A 13,130-nucleotide genomic window follows, 5' to 3' on the forward strand; every position below is an offset into this window, starting at 1 on the left:
ACAGATGGAGTGATAAAGTATTGTGGAGATAAATTATTACATTTCAGGAACATGCGCTGTTTGGCAAGGCCTGTACAAAACTGGACTGACCGCAGCTGATGATGACGATTATAGTAATAATTCCGACATGAAGTAATACTTTGCTATCATGTCTAGTAAAGCAGGGGTGTGGATGGAAGTTGAAGTAACTCAGATGCCAGAGCGTTAGACTGAAGAGCTAAAGGTGCCTGATTCAATTCTGGTATTGGGCATGGTGCTTATTTTTACTCTGTTCACCAAGTGGTACTTCCCATTGTCTACCATTGTGTAAACTTTGACAGACCCTAATAACCAGTGCAGCATGTGGAAGCAGTGGAGTGACAAGGCTCGGGTATTTATTGCTCATCACCACAGTGCAGAGATGCATTATGAACTGCAATTGAGCATCATTGGTAACGGCAAATAACCACTTCAATAACAGGAAAACTAATTTAATAACTTTGACAAACCCCATTGAATAGTGGAGCATGAGGCCCTTCTCCAGCAGTGGAGTGATACAAGGTCCTGTGTATTTCTTATCAGCACAGTGCATAGATGCTTTATGAACTGCAATGTGCATCATTGGTAAAAGCGATTAACCATTGAGACACTTGTAATCATCTCTTTAAAATTGGTACGTCAATAACATGGCAACTAAACCAATGCTGCAGGAGGAGGCCGTAATAGCTCAGTTGGGAGAGCGTTAGACTGAAGATCTAAAGGTCCCGGGTTTCGGCATGGTGTACATTTTTGCTGACTTCACCAAATGGTACTCGCCAATGTGGATAACTTTGACAAACCCTAATGACAAGTGCATCATGAGGCCTTTATCCAGCAGTGGAGTGACAAAAAGCTCCCTATGTATTTCTTATCACCACATAGTGCACAAATGCGTTATGAACTGCAATTGAGCATAATTGGTAACGGCAAATAACCATGTGAGCCTCTTTTTACGCTCTCTATTCTAACTGGCACTTAAATAGCATGGCAACTATTTGAATAACTTGGGTCAACCTCAATAACTAGTGTCGCATGAAGCCGTTATCCAGCAGTGGAGTAATACAACGGTTTTGTATATTCATTTCTTATCACCAAATAGTGCACAAATGCATTATAAACTGCAATTGAGCATTATTGTTAACGGCAAATAACTTTGATCAAGCCAAACAACTAGTGTAGCATGAGACCCTTATCCAGCAGTGGAGTGACAATAAGCTCCTGTATTTATACACGTAGGAAAAACAGTTCTACACTGCCCACCAGGGATGATTTGTCTGTCTGGCGTGCATATCCACGCCCTTGATTTGTATTTCATCGAGCGCTGCGGGTGGGCTCAGCACCACGTGACGCGCCGCCCCACGCAGCTTGCGCCGCGTGACACGGATCGCACGAATGCGCTGTCCAACCAAGTTCCTACCTGCCCACTCCGAAGGAACGTGTTTTCTTATCACCACATCGTGCACAGATGCTTTATGAATTGCAATGTGCATCATTGGTCAATAGATTACCCATTGAGCCACTTTTGATAACCTCTATCAAACTTGGACGTCAATAACATGGCAACTAAACCAATGCTGCAGGAGGAAGCCGAAATAGCTCAGTTGGGAGAGCGTTAGACTGAAGATCTAAAGGTCCCTGGTTCAATCCCGGGTTTTGGCATGGTACATATTTTTGCTCAGTTCACCAAATACTCCCCATTGTGGTTGTCTTTGACAAACCCCAATGACCAGGGCAGCATGAGGAGGCCTTTTTCCAGCAGTGGAGTGACAAAAAGCTCCTGCATTCATTTCTTATCACCACATCGTTCACAGATGCTTTATGAATTGCAATGTGCATCATTGGTCAATAGATTACTAATTGAGCCACTTTTGATAACCTCTATCAAACTGGGACGTCAATAACATGGCAACTAAACCAATGCGGCAGGAGGAAGCCGAAATAGCTCAGTTGGGAGAGCGTTAGACTGAAGATCTAAAGGTCCCTGGTTCAATCCCGGGTTTCGGCATGGTACATATTTTTGCTCAGTTCACCAAATTCTCCCCATTGTGGTTGTCTTTGACAAACCCCAATGACCAGGGCAGCATGAGGAGGCCTTTTTCCAGCAGTGGAGTGACAAAAAGCTCCCGTATGTATTTCTTATCACCACATTGTGCACAAACGCATTATACATTGCAATGTGAATCATTGGTCAATAGATTACCCATTGAGCCACTTTTGATAACCTCTATCAAACTGGGACGTCAATAACATGGCAACTAAACCAATGCGGCAGGAGGATGCCGAAATAGCTCAGTTGGGAGAGCGTTAGACTGAAGATCTAAAGGTCCCGGGTTTCGGCATGGTTATTATTTTTGCTCAGTTCACCAAATACTACCCATTGTGGTTATCTTTGACAAACCCCAATGACCAGGGCAGCATGAGGAGGCCTTTTTCCAGCAGTGGAGTGACAAAAAGCTCCTGCATTCATTTCTTATCACCACATCGTTCACAGATGCTTTATGAATTGCAATGTGCATCATTGGTCAATAGATTACCCATTGAGCCACTTTTGATAACCTCTATCAAACTGGGACGTCAATAACATGGCAACTAAACCAATGCTGCAGGAGGAAGCCGAAATAGCTCAGTTGGGAGAGCGTGAGACTGAAGATTTAAAGGTCCCTATGTCAATCCCGGGTTTCGGCATGGTACATATTTTTGCTCAGTTCACCAAGTGGTACTACCCATTGTGGTTATCTTTGACAAACCCCAATGACCAGGGCAGCATGAGGAGGCCTTTATCCAGCAGTGGAGTGACAAAAAGCTCCCGTATGTATTTCTTATCACCACATTGTGCACAAACGCATTATACATTGCAATGTGAATCATTGGTCAATAGATTACCCATTGAGCCACTTTTGATAACCTCTATCAAACTGGGACGTCAATAACATGGAAACTTAACCAATGCTGCAGGAGGAAGCCGAAATAGCTCAGTTGGGAGAGCGTTAGACTGAAGATCTAAAGGTCCCTGGTTCTATCCCGGGTTTTGGCATGGTACATATTTTTGCTCAGTTCACCAAATACTCCCCATTGTGGTTGTCTTTGACAAACCCCAATGACCAGGGCAGCATGAGGAGGCCTTTTTCCAGCAGTGGAGTGACAAAAAGCTCCTGCATTCATTTCTTATCACCACATCGTTCACAGATGCTTTATGAATTGCAATGTGCATCATTGGTCAATAGATTACCCATTGAGCCACTTTTGATAACCTCTATCAAACTGGGACGTCAATAACATGGCAACTAAACCAATGCGGCAGGAGGAAGCCGAAATAGCTCAGTTGGGAGAGCATTAGACTGAAGATCTAAAGGTCCCTGGTTCAATCCCGGGTTTCGGCATGGTACATATTTTTGCTCAGTTCACCAAATTCTCCCCATTGTGGTTGTCTTTGACAAACCCCAATGACCAGGGCAGCATGAGGAGGCCTTTTTCCAGCAGTGGAGTGACAAAAAGCTCCCGTATGTATTTCGTATCACCACATTGTGCACAAACGCATTATACATTGCAATGTGAATCATTGGTCAATAGATTACCCATTGAGCCACTTTTGATAACCTCTATCAAACTGGGACGTCAATAACATGGAAACTTAACCAATGCTGCAGGAGGAAGCCGAAATAGCTCAGTTGGGAGAGCGTTAGACTGAAGATCTAAAGGTCCCTGGTTCAATCCCGGGTTTCGGCATGGTACATATTTTTGCTCAGTTCACCAAATACTCCCCATTGTGGTTGTCTTTGACAAACCCCAATGACCAGGGCAGCATGAGGAGGCCTTTTTCCAGCAGTGGAGTGACAAAAAGCTCCTGCATTCATTTCTTATCACCACATCGTTCACAGATGCTTTATGAATTGCAATGTGCATCATTGGTCAATAGATTACCCATTGAGCCACTTTTGATAAACTCTATCAAACTGGGACGTCAATAACATGGCAACTAAACCAATGCGGCAGGAGGAAGCCGAAATAGCTCAGTTGGGAGAGCGTTAGACTGAAGATCTAAAGGTCCCTGGTTCAATCCCGGGTTTCGGCATGGTACATATTTTTGCTCAGTTCACCAAGTGGTACTACCCATTGTGGTTATCTTTGACAAACCCCAATGACCAGGGCAGCATGAGGAGGCCTTTATCCAGCAGTGGAGTGACAAAAAGCTCCCGTATGTATTTCTTATCACCACATTGTGCACAAACGCATTATACATTGCAATGTGAATCATTGGTCAATAGATTACCCATTGAGCCACTTTTGATAACCTCTATCAAACTGGGACGTCAATAACATGGAAACTTAACCAATGCTGCAGGAGGAAGCCGAAATAGCTCAGTTGGGAGAGCGTTAGACTGAAGATCTAAAGGTCCCTGGTTCAATCCCGGGTTTCGGCATGGTACATATTTTTGCTCAGTTCACCAAATACTCCCCATTGTGGTTGTCTTTGACAAACCCCAATGACCAGGGCAGCATGAGGAGGCCTTTTTCCAGCAGTGGAGTGACAAAAAGCTCCTGCATTCATTTCTTATCACCACATCGTTCACAGATGCTTTATGAATTGCAATGTGCATCATTGGTCAATAGATTACCCATTGAGCCACTTTTGATAACCTCTATCAAACTGGGACGTCAATAACATGGCAACTAAACCAATGCGGCAGGAGGAAGCCGAAATAGCTCAGTTGGGTGAGCGTTAGACTGAAGATCTAAAGGTCCCTGGTTCAATCCCGGGTTTCGGCATGGTACATATTTTTGCTCAGTTCACCAAATTCTCCCCATTGTGGTTGTCTTTGACAAACCCCAATGACCAGGGCAGCATGAGGAGGCCTTTTTCCAGCAGTGGAGTGACAAAAAGCTCCCGTATGTATTTCTTATCACCACATTGTGCACAAACGCATTATACATTGCAATGTGAATCATTGGTCAATAGATTACCCATTGAGCCACTTTTGATAACCTCTATCAAACTGGGACGTCAATAACATGGAAACTTAACCAATGCTGCAGGAGGAAGCCGAAATAGCTCAGTTGGGAGAGCGTTAGACTGAAAATGTAAAGGTCCCTGGTTCAATCCCGGGTTTCGGCATGGTACGTTTTTTTGCTCAGTTCACCAAGTGCTACTACCCATTGTGGTTAACTTTGACAAACCCCAATGACCAGGCCAACATGAGGAGGACTTTATCCAGCAGTGGAGTGACAAAAAGCTCCTGCATTCATTTCTTATCACCACATCGTTCACAGATGCTTCATGAATTGCAATGTGCATCATTGCTCAATAGATTACCCATTGAGCCACTTTTGATAACCTCTATGAAACTGGTACATCAATAACATGGCAACTTAACCAAAGCTGCAGGAGGAAGCCGAAATAGCTCAGTTGGGAGAGCGTTAGACTGAAGATCTAAAGGTCCCGGATTTCGGCATGGTTATTATTTTTGCTCAGTTCACCAAATACTACCCATTGTGGTTATCTTTGACAAACCCCAATGACCAGGGCAGCATGAGGAGGCCTTTATCCAGCAGTGGAGTGACAAAAAGCTACCGTATGTATTTCTTATCACCACATTGTGCACAAACGCATTATACATTGCAATGTGAATCATTGGTCAATAGATTACCCATTGAGCCACTTTTGATAACCTCTATCAAACTGGGACGTCAATAACATGGCAACTTAACCAAAGCTGCAGGAGGAAGCCGAAATAGCTCAGTTGGGAGAGTGTTAGACTGAAGATCTAAAGGTCCCTGGTTCAATCCCGGGTTTTGGCATGGTACATATTTTTGCTCAGTTCACCAAATACTCCCCATTGTGGTTGTCTTTGACAAACCCCAATGACCAGGGCAGCATGAGGAGGCCTTTTTCCAGCAGTGGAGTGACAAAAAGCTCCTGCATTCATTTCTTATCACCACATTGTTCACAGATGCATTATGATTTGCAATGTGCATCATTGGTCAATAGATTACTAATTGAGCCACTTTTGATAACCTCTATCAAACTGGGACGTCAATAATATGGCAACTAAACCAATGCCGCAGGAGGAAGCCGAAATAGCTCAGTTGGGAGAGCGTTAGACTGAAGATCTAAAGGTCCCTGGTTCAATCCCGGGTTTCGGCATGGTACATATTTTTGCTCAGTTCACCAAATTCTCCCCATTGTGGTTGTCTTTGACAAACCCCAATGACCAGGGCAGCATGAGGAGGCCTTTTTCCAGCAGTGGAGTGACAAAAAGCTCCCGTATGTATTTCTTATCACCACATTGTGCACAAACGCATTATACATTGCAATGTGAATCATTGGTCAATAGATTACCCATTGAGCCACTTTTGATAACCTCTATCAAACTGGGACGTCAATAACATGGCAACTTAACCAAAGCTGCAGGAGGAAGCCGAAATAGCTCAGTTGGGAGAGCGTTAGACTGAAGATCTAAAGGTCCCGGGTTTCGGCATGGTTATTATTTTTGCTCAGTTCACCAAATACTACCCATTGTGGTTGTCTTTGACAAACCCCAATGACCAGGGCAGCATGAGGAGGCCTTTTTCCAGCAGTGGAGTGATAAAAAGCTCCTGCATTCATTTCTTATCACCACATCGTTCACAGATGCTTTATGAATTGCAATGTGCATCATTGGTCAATAGATTACCCATTAAGCCACTTTTGATAACCTCTATCAAACTGGGACGTCAATAACATGGCAACTAAACCAATGCTGCAGGAGGAAGCCGAAATAGCTCAGTTGGGAGAACGTTAGACTGAAGATCTAAAGGTCCCTGGTTCAATCCCGGGTTTCGGCATGGTACATATTTTTGCTCAGTTCACCAAATTCTCCCCATTGTGGTTGTCTTTGACAAACCCCAATGACCAGGGCAGCATGAGGAGGCCTTTTTCCAGCAGTGGAGTGATAAAAAGCTCCTGCATTCATTTCTTATCACCACATCGTTCACAGATGCTTTATGAATTGCAATGTGCATCATTGGTCAATAGATTACCCATTGAGCCACTTTTGATAACCTCTATCAAACTGGGACGTCAATAACATGGCAACTAAACCAATGCTGCAGGAGGAAGCCGAAATAGCTCAGTTGGGAGAGCGTGAGACTGAAGATTTAAAGGTCCCTATGTCAATCCCGGGTTTCGGCATGGTACATATTTTTGCTCAGTTCACCAAGTGGTACTACCCATTGTGGTTATCTTTGACAAACCCCAATGACCAGGGCAGCATGAGGAGGCCTTTATCCAGCAGTGGAGTGACAAAAAGCTCCCGTATGTATTTCTTATCACCACATTGTGCACAAACGCATTATACATTGCAATGTGAATCATTGGTCAATAGATTACCCATTGAGCCACTTTTGATAACCTCTATCAAACTGGGACGTCAATAACATGGAAACTTAACCAATGCTGCAGGAGGAAGCCGAAATAGCTCAGTTGGGAGAGCGTTAGACTGAAGATCTAAAGGTCCCTGGTTCAATCCCGGGTGTCAGCATTGTACATATTTTGCTCAGTTCACCAAATACTACCCATTGTGGTTATCTTTGACAAACCCCAATGACCAGGGCAGCATGAGGAGGCCTTTATCCAGCAGTGGAGTGACAAAAAGCTCCTGCATTCATTTCTTATCACCACATCGTTCACAGATGCTTTATGAATTGCAATGTGCATCATTGGTCAATAGATTACCCATTTAGCCACTTTTGATAACCTCTATCAAACTGGGACGTCAATAACATGGCAACTAAACCAATGCGGCAGGAGGAAGCCGAAATAGCTCAGTTGGGAGAGCGTTAGACTGAAGATCTAAAGGTCCCTGGTTCAATCCCGGGTTTCGGCATGGTACATATTTTGCTCAGTTCAACAAATACTACCCATTGTGGTTATCTTTGACAAACCCCAATGACCAGGGCAGCATGAGGAGGCCTTTATCCAGCAGTGGAGTGACAAAAAACTCCTGCATTCATTTCTTATCACCACATCGTTCACAGATGCTTTATGAATTGCAATGTGCATCATTGGTCAATAGATTACCCATTGAGCCACTTTTGATAACCTCTATCAAACTGGGACGTCAATAACATGGCAACTAAACCAATGCGGCAGGAGGATGTCGAAATAGCTCAGTTGGGAGAGCGTTAGACTGAAGATCTAAAGGTCCCTGGTTCAATCCCGGGTTTCGGCATGGTACATATTTTTGCTCAGTTCACCAAATACTCCCCATTGTGGTTGTCTTTGACAAACCCCAATGACCAGGGCAGCATGAGGAGGCCTTTTTCCAGCAGTGGAGTGACAAAAAGGTCCTGCATTCATTTCTTATCACCACATCGTTCACAGATGCTTTATGAATTGCAATGTGCATCATTGGTCAATAGATTACCCATTGAGCCACTTTTGATAACCTCTATCAAACTGGGACGTCAATAACATGGCAACTAAACCAATGCGGCAGGAGGAAGCCGAAATAGCTCAGTTGGGAGAGCGTTAGACTGAAGATCTAAATGGTCCCTGGTTCAATCCCGGGTTTCGGCATGGTACATATTTTTGCTCAGTTCACCAAATTCTCCCCATTGTGGTTGTCTTTGACAAACCCCAATGACCAGGGCAGCATGAGGAGGCCTTTTTCCAGCAGTGGAGTGACAAAAAGCTCCTGCATTCATTTCTTATCACCACATCGTTCACAGATGCTTTATGAATTGCAATGTGCATCATTGGTCAATAGATTACCCATTGAGCCACTTTTGATAACCTCTATCAAACTGGGACGTCAATAACATGGCAACTAAACCAATGCGGCATGAGGAAGCCGAAATAGCTCAGTTGGGAGAGCGTTAGACTGAAGATCTAAAGGTCCCTGGTTCAATCCCGGGTTTCGGCATGGTACGTATTTTGCTCAGTTCACCAAATACTACCCATTGTGGTTATCTTTGACAAACCCCAATGACCAGGGCAGCATGAGGAGGCCTTTATCCAGCAGTGGAGTGACGAAAAGCTCCCGTATGTATTTCTTATCAACACATTATGCACAAATGCATTATGAATTGCAATGTGTATCTTTGGTCAATAGATTACCCATTGAGCCACTTTTGATAACCCCTATCAAACTGGGACGTCAATAACATGGCAACTAAACAAAGGCTGTAGTAGGAAGCCGAAATAGCTCAGTTGGGAGAGCGTTAGATTGAAGATCTAAAGGTCCTTGGTTCAATCCCGGTTTCGGCATGGTACATATTTTTGCTCAGTTCACCAAATACTCCCCATTGTGGTTGTCTTTGACAAACCCCAATGACCAGGGCAGCATGAGGAGGCCTTTTTCCAGCAGTGGAGTGACAAAAAGCTCCTGCATTCATTTCTTATCACCACATCGTTCACAGATGCTTTATGAATTGCAATGTGCATCATTGGTCAATAGATTACCCATTGAGCCACTTTTGATAACCTCTATCAAACTGGGACGTCAATAACATGGCAACTAAACCAATGCTGCAGGAGGAAGCCGAAATAGCTCAGTTGGGAGAACGTTAGACTGAAGATCTAAAGGTCCCTGGTTCAATCCCGGGTTTCGGCATGGTACATAATTTTGCTCAGTTCACCAAATTCTCCCCATTGTGGTTGTCTTTGACAAACCCCAATGACCAGGGCAGCATGAGGAGGCCTTTTTCCAGCAGTGGAGTGATAAAAAGCTCCTGCATTCATTTCTTATCACCACATCGTTCACAGATGCTTTATGAATTGCAATGTGCATCATTGGTCAATAGATTACCCATTGAGCCACTTTTGATAACCTCTATCAAACTGGGACGTCAATAACATGGCAACTAAACCAATGCTGCAGGAGGAAGCCGAAATAGCTCAGTTGGGAGAGCGTGAGACTGAAGATTTAAAGGTCCCTATGTCAATCCCGGGTTTCGGCATGGTACATATTTTTGCTCAGTTCACCAAGTGGTACTACCCATTGTGGTTATCTTTGACAAACCCCAATGACCAGGGCAGCATGAGGAGGCCTTTATCCAGCAGTGGAGTGACAAAAAGCTCCCGTATGTATTTCTTATCACCACATTGTGCACAAACGCATTATACATTGCAATGTGATTCATTGGTCAATAGATTACCCATTGAGCCACTTTTGATAACCTCTATCAAACTGGGACGTCAATAACATGGCAACTAAACCAATGCTGCAGGAGGAAGCCGAAATAGCTCAGTTGGGAGAACGTTAGACTGAAGATCTAAAGGTCCCTGGTTCAATCCCGGGTTTCGGCATGGTACATATTTTTGCTCAGTTCACCAAATTCTCCCCATTGTGGTTGTCTTTGACAAACCCCAATGACCAGGGCAGCATGAGGAGGCCTTTTTCCAGCAGTGGAGTGATAAAAAGCTCCTGCATTCATTTCTTATCACCACATCGTTCACAGATGCTTTATGAATTGCAATGTGCATCATTGGTCAATAGATTACCCATTGAGCCACTTTTGATAACCTCTATCAAACTGGGACGTCAATAACATGGCAACTAAACCAATGCTGCAGGAGGAAGCCGAAATAGCTCAGTTGGGAGAGCGTGAGACTGAAGATTTAAAGGTCCCTATGTCAATCCCGGGTTTCGGCATGGTACATATTTTTGCTCAGTTCACCAAGTGGTACTACCCATTGTGGTTATCTTTGACAAACCCCAATGACCAGGGCAGCATGAGGAGGCCTTTATCCAGCAGTGGAGTGACAAAAAGCTCCCGTATGTATTTCTTATCACCACATTGTGCACAAACGCATTATACATTGCAATGTGATTCATTGGTCAATAGATTACCCATTGAGCCACTTTTGATAACCTCTATCAAACTGGGACGTCAATAACATGGAAACTTAACCAATGCTGCAGGAGGAAGCCTAAATAGCTCAGTTGGGAGAGCGTTAGACTGAAGATCTAAAGGTCCCTGGTTCAATCCCGGGTTTCGGCATGGTGCATATTTTTGCTCAGTTCACCAAGTGGAACTACCCATTGTGGTTAACTTTGACAAACCCCAATGACCAGTGCAGCATGAGGAGCATGAGGAGGCCTTTATCCAGCAGTGGAGTGACAAAAAGCTCCTGCATTCATTTCTCATCACCACATCGTTCAGAGATGCTTTATGAATTGCAATGTGCATCATTGGTCAATAGATTACCCATTTAGCCACTTTTGATAACCTCTATCAAACTGGGACGTCAATAACATGGCAACTAAACCAATGCGGCATGAGGAAGCCGAAATAGCTCAGTTGGGAGAGCGTTAGACTGAAGATCTAAAGGTCCCTGGTTCAATCCCGGGTTTCGGCATGGTACGTATTTTGCTCAGTTCACCAAATACTACCCATTGTGGTTATCTTTGACAAACCCCAATGACCAGGGCAGCATGAGGAGGCCTTTATCCAGCAGTGGAGTGACGAAAAGCTCCCGTATGTATTTCTTATCAACACATTATGCACAAATGCATTATGAATTGCAATGTGCATCTTTGGTCAATAGATTACCCATTGAGCCACTTTTGATAACCCCTATCAAACTGGGACGTCAATAACATGGCAACTAAACAAAGGCTGCAGGAGGAAGCCGAAATAGCTCAGTTGGGAGAGCGTTAGATTGAAGATCTAAAGGTCCTTGGTTCAATCCCGGTTTCGGCATGGTACATATTTTTGCTCAGTTCACCAAATACTCCCCATTGTGGTTGTCTTTGACAAACCCCAATGACCAGGGCAGCATGAGGAGGCCTTTTTCCAGCAGTGGAGTGACAAAAAGCTCCTGCATTCATTTCTTATCACCACATCGTTCACAGATGCTTTATGAATTGCAATGTGCATCATTGGTCAATAGATTACCCATTGAGCCACTTTTGATAACCTCTATCAAACTGGGACGTCAATAACATGGCAACTAAACCAATGCTGCAGGAGGAAGCCGAAATAGCTCAGTTGGGAGAACGTTAGACTGAAGATCTAAAGGTCCCTGGTTCAATCCCGGGTTTCGGCATGGTACATATTTTTGCTCAGTTCACCAAATTCTCCCCATTGTGGTTGTCTTTGACAAACCCCAATGACCAGGGCAGCATGAGGAGGCCTTTTTCCAGCAGTGGAGTGATAAAAAGCTCCTGCATTCATTTCTTATCACCACATCGTTCACAGATGCTTTATGAATTGCAATGTGCATCATTGGTCAATAGATTACCCATTGAGCCACTTTTGATAACCTCTATCAAACTGGGACGTCAATAACATGGCAACTAAACCAATGCTGCAGGAGGAAGCCGAAATAGCTCAGTTGGGAGCGCGTGAGACTGAAGATTTAAAGGTCCCTATGTCAATCCCGGGTTTCGGCATGGTACATATTTTTGCTCAGTTCACCAAGTGGTACTACCCATTGTGGTTATCTTTGACAAACCCCAATGACCAGGGCAGCATGAGGAGGCCTTTATCCAGCAGTGGAGTGACAAAAAGCTCCCGTATGTATTTCTTATCACCACATTGTGCACAAACGCATTATACATTGCAATGTGAATCATTGGTCAATAGATTACCCATTGAGCCACTTTTGATAACCTCTATCAAACTGGGACGTCAATAACATGGAAACTTAACCAATGCTGCAGGAGGAAGCCGAAATAGCTCAGTTGGGAGAGCGTTAGACTGAAGATCTAAAGGTCCCTGGTTCAATCCCGGGTTTCGGCATGGTGCATATTTTTGCTCAGTTCACCAAGTGGAACTACCCATTGTGGTTAACTTTGACAAACCCCAATGACCAGTGCAGCATGAGGAGCATGAGGAGGCCTTTATCCAGCAGTGGAGTGACAAAAAGCTCCTGCATTCATTTCTCATCACCACATCGTTCAGAGATGCTTTATGAATTGCAATGTGCATCATTGGTCAATAGATTACCCATTTAGCCACTTTTGATAACCTCTATCAAACTGGGACGTCAATAACATGGCAACTTAACCAAAGCTGCAGGAGGAAGCCGAAATAGCTCAGTTGGGAGAGTGTTAGACTGAAGATCTAAAGGTCCCTGGTTCAATCCCGGGTTTCGGCATGGTACATATTTTTGCTCAGTTCACCAAATA

The 13,130-nt window shown here is 44.1% G+C and overlaps 14 non-coding genes across 14 annotated transcripts; all 14 read left to right on the forward strand.

The window, feature by feature from the left end:
* Window positions 1-1,604: 1,604 nt before the first annotated feature.
* Window positions 1,605-1,677, forward strand: TRNAF-GAA (transfer RNA phenylalanine (anticodon GAA)). Its single transcript has one exon. It is a non-coding gene; the product is annotated as a tRNA-Phe (tRNA).
* A 273-nt stretch (window positions 1,678-1,950) lies between these two features.
* TRNAF-GAA (transfer RNA phenylalanine (anticodon GAA)) lies at window positions 1,951-2,023 on the forward strand. The gene has a single exon. It is a non-coding gene; the product is annotated as a tRNA-Phe (tRNA).
* Window positions 2,024-3,325: 1,302 nt separating this feature from the next.
* On the forward strand, window positions 3,326-3,398 carry TRNAF-GAA (transfer RNA phenylalanine (anticodon GAA)). Its single transcript has one exon. It is a non-coding gene; the product is annotated as a tRNA-Phe (tRNA).
* A 273-nt stretch (window positions 3,399-3,671) lies between these two features.
* Window positions 3,672-3,744, forward strand: TRNAF-GAA (transfer RNA phenylalanine (anticodon GAA)). Its single transcript has one exon. It is a non-coding gene; the product is annotated as a tRNA-Phe (tRNA).
* A 273-nt stretch (window positions 3,745-4,017) lies between these two features.
* Window positions 4,018-4,090, forward strand: TRNAF-GAA (transfer RNA phenylalanine (anticodon GAA)). The gene has a single exon. It is a non-coding gene; the product is annotated as a tRNA-Phe (tRNA).
* A 276-nt stretch (window positions 4,091-4,366) lies between these two features.
* Window positions 4,367-4,439, forward strand: TRNAF-GAA (transfer RNA phenylalanine (anticodon GAA)). The gene has a single exon. It is a non-coding gene; the product is annotated as a tRNA-Phe (tRNA).
* A 273-nt stretch (window positions 4,440-4,712) lies between these two features.
* TRNAF-GAA (transfer RNA phenylalanine (anticodon GAA)) lies at window positions 4,713-4,785 on the forward strand. Its single transcript has one exon. It is a non-coding gene; the product is annotated as a tRNA-Phe (tRNA).
* Window positions 4,786-5,741: 956 nt separating this feature from the next.
* TRNAF-GAA (transfer RNA phenylalanine (anticodon GAA)) lies at window positions 5,742-5,814 on the forward strand. The gene has a single exon. It is a non-coding gene; the product is annotated as a tRNA-Phe (tRNA).
* A 273-nt stretch (window positions 5,815-6,087) lies between these two features.
* On the forward strand, window positions 6,088-6,160 carry TRNAF-GAA (transfer RNA phenylalanine (anticodon GAA)). Its single transcript has one exon. It is a non-coding gene; the product is annotated as a tRNA-Phe (tRNA).
* A 1,647-nt stretch (window positions 6,161-7,807) lies between these two features.
* TRNAF-GAA (transfer RNA phenylalanine (anticodon GAA)) lies at window positions 7,808-7,880 on the forward strand. The gene has a single exon. It is a non-coding gene; the product is annotated as a tRNA-Phe (tRNA).
* Window positions 7,881-8,845: 965 nt separating this feature from the next.
* Window positions 8,846-8,918, forward strand: TRNAF-GAA (transfer RNA phenylalanine (anticodon GAA)). The gene has a single exon. It is a non-coding gene; the product is annotated as a tRNA-Phe (tRNA).
* Window positions 8,919-11,283: 2,365 nt separating this feature from the next.
* TRNAF-GAA (transfer RNA phenylalanine (anticodon GAA)) lies at window positions 11,284-11,356 on the forward strand. Its single transcript has one exon. It is a non-coding gene; the product is annotated as a tRNA-Phe (tRNA).
* A 1,312-nt stretch (window positions 11,357-12,668) lies between these two features.
* TRNAF-GAA (transfer RNA phenylalanine (anticodon GAA)) lies at window positions 12,669-12,741 on the forward strand. The gene has a single exon. It is a non-coding gene; the product is annotated as a tRNA-Phe (tRNA).
* Window positions 12,742-13,026: 285 nt separating this feature from the next.
* On the forward strand, window positions 13,027-13,099 carry TRNAF-GAA (transfer RNA phenylalanine (anticodon GAA)). The gene has a single exon. It is a non-coding gene; the product is annotated as a tRNA-Phe (tRNA).
* The last annotated feature ends 31 nt before the right edge of the window (window positions 13,100-13,130 follow it).

The sequence above is a fragment of the Lampetra planeri genome, chromosome 21 (assembly GCF_965212315.1).
Source record: "Lampetra planeri chromosome 21, kcLamPlan1.2.h2, whole genome shotgun sequence".
Taxonomy (NCBI): Eukaryota; Metazoa; Chordata; class Hyperoartia; order Petromyzontiformes; family Petromyzontidae; genus Lampetra; species Lampetra planeri.